Here is a 6784-nt window from a genome sequence, read left to right on the forward strand (position 1 = left end):
TTGTTTTACAAAATGTTGGCAAACAATTAGAAATGTCAGAGTGTAACAAAGTTCATATTACAACTGACATGTGGACAAGTCCACAGGGTGCAGACTATATGACTGTGACTGCACATTGGGTATCATTTGCCGTAAGTAATGACTCTAATGAGTATGTTTCCTCAAGGCCAATGCGACGCATATCTTATCGTAAGCATGCAACACTGTGCATGAATAGTTTTGAACGAAAGAATCACAATGCAGCTAATATTCTTGATAAGCTGAATGAAGTAATAAATGATTGGTTTTTGCCACGCAGCCTCACGGTTGGTTTTGTGTCTTCAGACAATGGCTCTAACATTGTTTGTGCACTCAAGAATGGACAAATGATACATGTGCCTTGTTTTGCCCATATATTAAATTTGGTTGTTAACAAATTTCTTTCAGATTCAACACATATTCATGACATGTTGAATGCTTCACGAAAGATATGCTCGCATTTCCACCGTTCCTACCATGCCCAAAATTCGTTACTAACATTACAAGAAAACAATAATTTGCCACGCCATCAACTCATAATTGATGTTTCTACGCGATGGAATAGCACGTTTGACATGCTTCAACGCCTTTATGAACAACGAAAGGCAATAATTGAATACCTTATGACTTTAAGAAAAACATTAGATGGAGTCCATTTGACTTCGGCACAGTGGCATCTTATGAGTGATGTGTGCAAGGTTCTTCAGCCGTTTAAAGAGGCAACATTAATGGTAAGTGAACAAGATGCAAGCCTTAGTCAGGTCCTTCCATTAATTTCGCTTCTTGAAACTAGACTGAGTTCCTTGCATCAAGTGCAAGATAACTGTTTATCTGATTCTGCTGAAGATGAGAATGATATAGAGTTGTTTGATCTTGCTCAGCTTGGAAGAAAATTAATTTTGTGTTTGTTGAAAGATCCAAGGATCATCTCCATCAAAAAAAGAGATGAGTACCTTCTTGCTACTCTGTTGGACCCACGTTTTAAAGGTCAGATGTATAATTTTGTTGATGGAAAAGAACATACGGTTGAGAGATGCAAGGGAGTACTCATCTACAAAGTAAAGCAAGAAATTGAAATTAATCGGCGAGCAAACTCAAACAACTCTACAAATCAGTCTAGCAGCAGTTGCACTGGTAGTGGTCGGACTTCTTTCCCAGATTGTAACAGTTCTGAGTCTGACTCAATATCTGACAATTCAGTGTGCGGCGGTAATTCCACTAACTCATTGTGGGGTCTTTTTGGCAAATATGGCATTATGGCTACAGGTCAAGATGCAAGATTACATGAAGACAATCAGTGTTCTGCAGTGCAAATGGTAACTGCATATATGTTGGATAACACTTTTATCGAGCCTCGTTCTGACCCATTGAGTTACTGGAAATCCAAAAAAATATTATGGCCTGAATTGTCACATATTGCCTTTCAATATTTAAGTTGTCCCCCAACGAGTGTTCAGTCAGAGCGTGTGTTTAGTGCTGCTGGTAGTGTTGTGACTGATCATCGAAATAGACTATCTAGTGTAAATGTTGACCGTTTAACATTTCTCAAAATGAATCAACACTGGATACCAGAACAACATCAGTTGGAGGCTATCAGACAAAACACTACCGGCAGCAGTGATACAGACGACGATGATCCCTCAGAACAAAGACCAATTGTGTTTGCGGTGGATACAAATATGTAAACCTCACCAAAATTTTTTTTTTAAAAGGATATAAAATATAAAAATAATTTTTTAAAAATCAAAGTATAAAAGATCATTTTTATTTTTTATATCCTTTTACTGCTTCCTCGGCTGTCCTACCGCTACCTACTGCTACTGCTGCTGGATTTCGAATCAGATAAACAGTGTCTTGTACTACTAGAATTTAATGTTATATGATATTTAGCATTCATAATCTACAGTTGATGTTGCTAGTGCTGCTGCTATTTCTGCAAATTATAGTATTTCTTTTGTAAAAAAAAGAACATGAAAAATCTACCATCATCACCTTGCGAATATTTTAAAAAAATGGCGCAAAACAAAGGGTTTCTTTAAAGAAGAGGACTTCTCCTGCTGAATGCTCCACAAGCTCTCTAAGGTAGGAATGTGGTTATAAATCTAATTTAACTTTTAAAAATTTTTTTGTCTACTGTTTTATTTACTTAAATAACCTGTTTTATTTTTTGATATTATACAGGATCCTTTCAGAATTCTAATGCCGGGCCTGGCCCTTATTTGACTGTGTATTTAATAACTGCTGTTGCTGTTGAGAGTTGGTACAATTTTCTCAAAGGAATTTTCCATCTCTGAAAGGTATATAGTTATTAGTATTGCATACCCCTTTAATTCATTGACTTTCTTTTACTAAGTTTTTTATGTTATTTTTGTGTATTGTTAACTTAATTATTCTGTTTTTCTTTTTTATACAGGATCCATTCAGAATTCTAAAGCCGTCTCTTATTTGACTGTGTATTTAATAACTGCAGTTGCTGCTGTTGCGAGTTGGTACAATTTTCTAAAAGGCATTCTCCATCTCTGAAAGGTATATAGTTATTATTATTGCATACCCCTTTAATACATTGGCTTTCTTTTACATAGGTTTGCATGTGTTATTTTTGTGTACTATTTACTTAATGAATCTGTGTTTTTCTTTATTATACAGGATCCTTTCAGAATACTAAAGCTGGCCCATATTTGACTGTGTATTTAATAATTGCTGCTTTTGCTGCTGCTGAGAGTTGTTTCATTTTACTAAAAGGCATTTTCCATCTCTGAAAGGTAATAATATAGTTATTACTATTGCATACCCCTTTAATGCATTGGGTTTCTTTTACCTAGGTTTGCATGTTATTTTTGTTTACTCTTTAATTAATGAATTTCTTTAATTTTTTATACAGGATCCTTTCAGAATTCTAAAGCCGACCCTTATTTGACTGTGTATTTAATAATTGCTGCTTTTGCTGCTGCTGAGAGTTTGTACAATTTTATAAAAGGCATTTTCCATCTCTGAAAGGTAATAATTTAGTTATTAGTATTGCACACTCCTTTAATGAATTGTCTTTCTTTTACCTAGGTTTGCATGTGTTATTTTTGTCTACTGTTTACTTAATGAAACTCTGTGTTTTTCTTTATTATACAGGATCCTTTCAGAATTCTAAAGCCAACCCTTATTTGACTGTGTATTTAATAATTGCTGCTTTTCCTGCTGCTAAGAGTTGGTACAATTTTATAAAAGGCATTTTCCATCTCTGAAAGGTAATAATTTAGTTATTAGTATTGCACACCCCTTTAATGAATTGTCTTTCTTATACCTAGGTTTGCATGTGTTATTTTTGTCTACTGTTTACTTAATGAAACTCTGTGTTTTTCTTTATTATACAGGATCCTTTCAGAATTCTAAAGCCGACCCTTATTTGACGGTGTATTTAATAATTGCTGCTTTTCCTGCTGCTGAGAGTTAGTACTATTTTATAAAAGGCATTTTCCATCTCTAAAAGATAATAATATTTTTATTAGTATTGGACACCACCTTTAATGAATTGTCTTTCTTTTACCTAGGTTTGCATGTGTTATTTTTGTGTACTGTTTACTTAATGAAACTCTGTGTTTTTCTTTATTATACAGGATCCTTTCAGAATTCTAAAGCCGACCCTTATTTGACTGTGTATTTAATAATTGCTGCTTTTCCTGCTGCTGAGAGTTGGTACAATTTTATAAAAGGCATTTTCCATCTCTGAAAGGTAATAATTTAGTTATTAGTATTGCACACCCCTTTAATGAATTGTCTTTCTTATACCTAGGTTTGCATGTGTTATTTTTGTCTACTGTTTACTTAATGAAACTCTGTGTTTTTCTTTATTATACAGGATCCTTTCAGAATTCTAAAGCCGACCCTTATTTGACTGTGTATTTAATAATTGCTGCTTTTCCTGCTGCTGAGAGTTGGTACTATTTTATAAAAGGCATTTTCCATCTCTAAAAGGTAATAATATTTTTATTAGTATTGGACACCACCTTTAATGAATTGTCTTTCTTTTACCTAGGTTTGCATGTGTTATTTTTGTGTACTGTTTACTTAATGAAACTCTGTGTTTTTCTTTATTATACAGGATCCTTTCAGAATTCTAAAGCCGACCCTTATTTGACTGTGTATTTAATAATTGCTGCTTTTCCTGCTGCTGAGAGTTGGTACAATTTTATAAAAGGCATTTTCCATCTCTGAAAGGTAATAATTTAGTTATTAGTATTGCACACCCCTTTAATGAATTGTCTTTCTTATACCTAGGTTTGCATGTGTTATTTTTGTCTACTGTTTACTTAATGAAACTCTGTGTTTTTCTTTATTATACATGATCCTTTCAGAATTCTAAAGCCGACCCTTATTTGACGGTGTATTTAATAATTGCTGCTTTTCCTGCTGCTGAGAGTTGGTACTATTTTATAGAAGGCATTTTCCATCTCTAAAAGGTAATAATATTTTTATTAGTATTGGACACCACCTTTAATGAATTCTCTTTCTTTTACCTAGGTTTGCATGTGTTATTTTTGTGTACTGTTTACTTAATGAAACTCTGTGTTTTTCTTTATTATACAGGATCCTTTCAGAATTCTAAAGCCGACCCTTATTTGACTGTGTATTTAATAATTGCTGCTTTTCCTGCTGCTGAGAGTTGGTACAATTTTATAAAAGGCATTTTCCATCTCTGAAAGGTAATAATTTAGTTATTAGTATTGCACACCCCTTTAATGAATTGTCTTTCTTATACCTAGGTTTGCATGTGTTATTTTTGTCTACTGTTTACTTAATGAAACTCTGTGTTTTTCTTTATTATACAGGATCCTTTCGGAATACTAAAGCCGGCCTACATTTGACTGTTTTTTTTAATAATAACTGCTGCTGCTGCTGAGTGTTGGTACAATTTTCTCAAAGACATTTTCCATCTCTGAAAGGTAATAATAATATAGTTATTAGTATTGCACACCCTTTTAATGCATTGGCTTTCTTTTACCTAGGTTTGCATGTGTTTTTTTTTGTGTACTGTTTACTTAATGACACTCTGTGTTTTTCTTTATTATACAGGATCCTTTCAGAATTCTAAATCCGGCCCTTATTTGACTGTGTATTTAATAATTGCTGCTTTTGCTGCTGCTGAGAGTTGGTACAATTTTATAAAAGGCATTTTCCATCACTGAAAGGTAATAATATAGTTATTAGTATTGTACACCCCTTAAATGCAGTTGCTTTGTTTTAGATAGGTTTGCATGTGTTATTTGTACTGTTTACTTAATGAATCTCTGTTTTTCTTTATTATACAGGTTCCTTTCTGATTTATAAGTCTGTGCTTTGTTTGTCTGTGTATTTAAAAAATTGAGGAGCACTGACTACAAGTGCTTCGTTTCTGTACTGCTGGAGTTTTCGTTTCTGTACTGCTGGAGTTGTGCTGAGAACAGGATCCTTTCTGATTTCTAAGTCTGGCCTTTGTTTGTCTGTGTATTTACAAAATTAAGGAGCACCAACTAGTCTACAAATGCTTCATTTCTGTACTGCTGGAGTTGTGCTAGAAACGGGAAGATACTTTCAGATTTGCTAAATCTGGCCTTTGTTTGACTGTTTATTTACAAATTTAAGAGCAACAATTACAAATGCTTTGTTTATGGACTACAAATTAATCTACAGACTGCTGATGGAACTGAGCTGAAAACAAATCAGTTTCTGTATTTTTCGAAAAATGCTGCTTACTGCTGCTGCTGACAATATTCTTCCATCTCTATATAAAAATAATTATTCATGCCAATTATTGCTGTTGTGGGGAGGATTGTGGAGAATTTTTTCAAGTGTTTATTGATTATTAAAAATAAAATAATATATAAATACTAAGACCAGTTGTATATCTTTATTTTCTCTATTATTTCAGTTATAATAACTATGAGGGTCATATAAATAAATCAAATAGCTAACACAAATAAAAACACTTATTTTATTCGAAAAAATAAGACAATAAAGAATAAACTTTTTTGATGAAACAACTTTATTGTTGAAAAAAAAATTAAGATGTATATTATTATTGCTATTAAAGTATTGTTCAAAATTTATAATTCACAACTCGAAATTTGATAGTGTTAAAGGGACACTGAACACAAATTTTTTCTTTCGTGAATCAATTTCTGATTTGTCTTTGTTCTCTTGCTATCTTTTTTTTGAAAATAAAGTATCTAAACTTTTTTTTTGGTTCATAATTGTGGACAGCACTTTTCAATTGGTGGATGAATTTGTCCACCAATCGGCAAGAACAACCCAGGTTGTTCACCAAAAATTAGCCGGCATCTAAACTTACATTGTTGTAATTTAAAATAAACATACCAAGAAAATGAAGAACATTTGATAATAGAAGTAAATTAGAAAGTAGCTTAAAATTGTATGCTCTATCAGAATCACAAAAGAAAAAAATTTGGTTCAGTGTACCTTTAAGGTAATTGTATTTATTCATGGGCAACAGTGTTCTTCTAACACCAACATGCAATGTGCATTGGCGTATTTAGATTTTGTGCAGCCCTAGGCACTCAAAATTCTGCTGAGCCCCCCCCCCCCCAAGGTCTTAGGCATTTTTTCGAATTTTTTTTTTTATTTGGAATAGTATTTCCAAAGTAAACGTCCACCAGAGCTTGCAAAACACTTGCACAGAGAGTGACCTACATAATCACAGACACATACAAAGTTATGCACATAGACACTGTCACACATGCGTACGTGCACACACACACACATATATATAAATATATAC

The 6784-nt window shown here is 33.1% G+C and overlaps 2 long non-coding RNA genes across 2 annotated transcripts; both read left to right on the forward strand.

The window, feature by feature from the left end:
* Nucleotides 1-1903: 1903 nt before the first annotated feature.
* LOC128638081 (uncharacterized) lies at nt 1904-2524 on the forward strand. The gene is made up of 3 exons (XR_008399042.1): nt 1904-2100; nt 2200-2315; nt 2432-2524. It is a non-coding gene; the product is annotated as an uncharacterized LOC128638081 (long non-coding RNA).
* Nucleotides 2525-4876: 2352 nt separating this feature from the next.
* On the forward strand, nt 4877-5756 carry LOC128638083 (uncharacterized). Its single transcript, XR_008399043.1, has 3 exons — nt 4877-4952; nt 5083-5198; nt 5319-5756. It is a non-coding gene; the product is annotated as an uncharacterized LOC128638083 (long non-coding RNA).
* Nucleotides 5757-6784: the final 1028 nt, after the last annotated feature.

The sequence above is a fragment of the Bombina bombina genome, chromosome 8 (genome assembly GCF_027579735.1).
Source record: "Bombina bombina isolate aBomBom1 chromosome 8, aBomBom1.pri, whole genome shotgun sequence".
In the NCBI taxonomy this organism is placed as follows: Eukaryota; Metazoa; Chordata; class Amphibia; order Anura; family Bombinatoridae; genus Bombina; species Bombina bombina.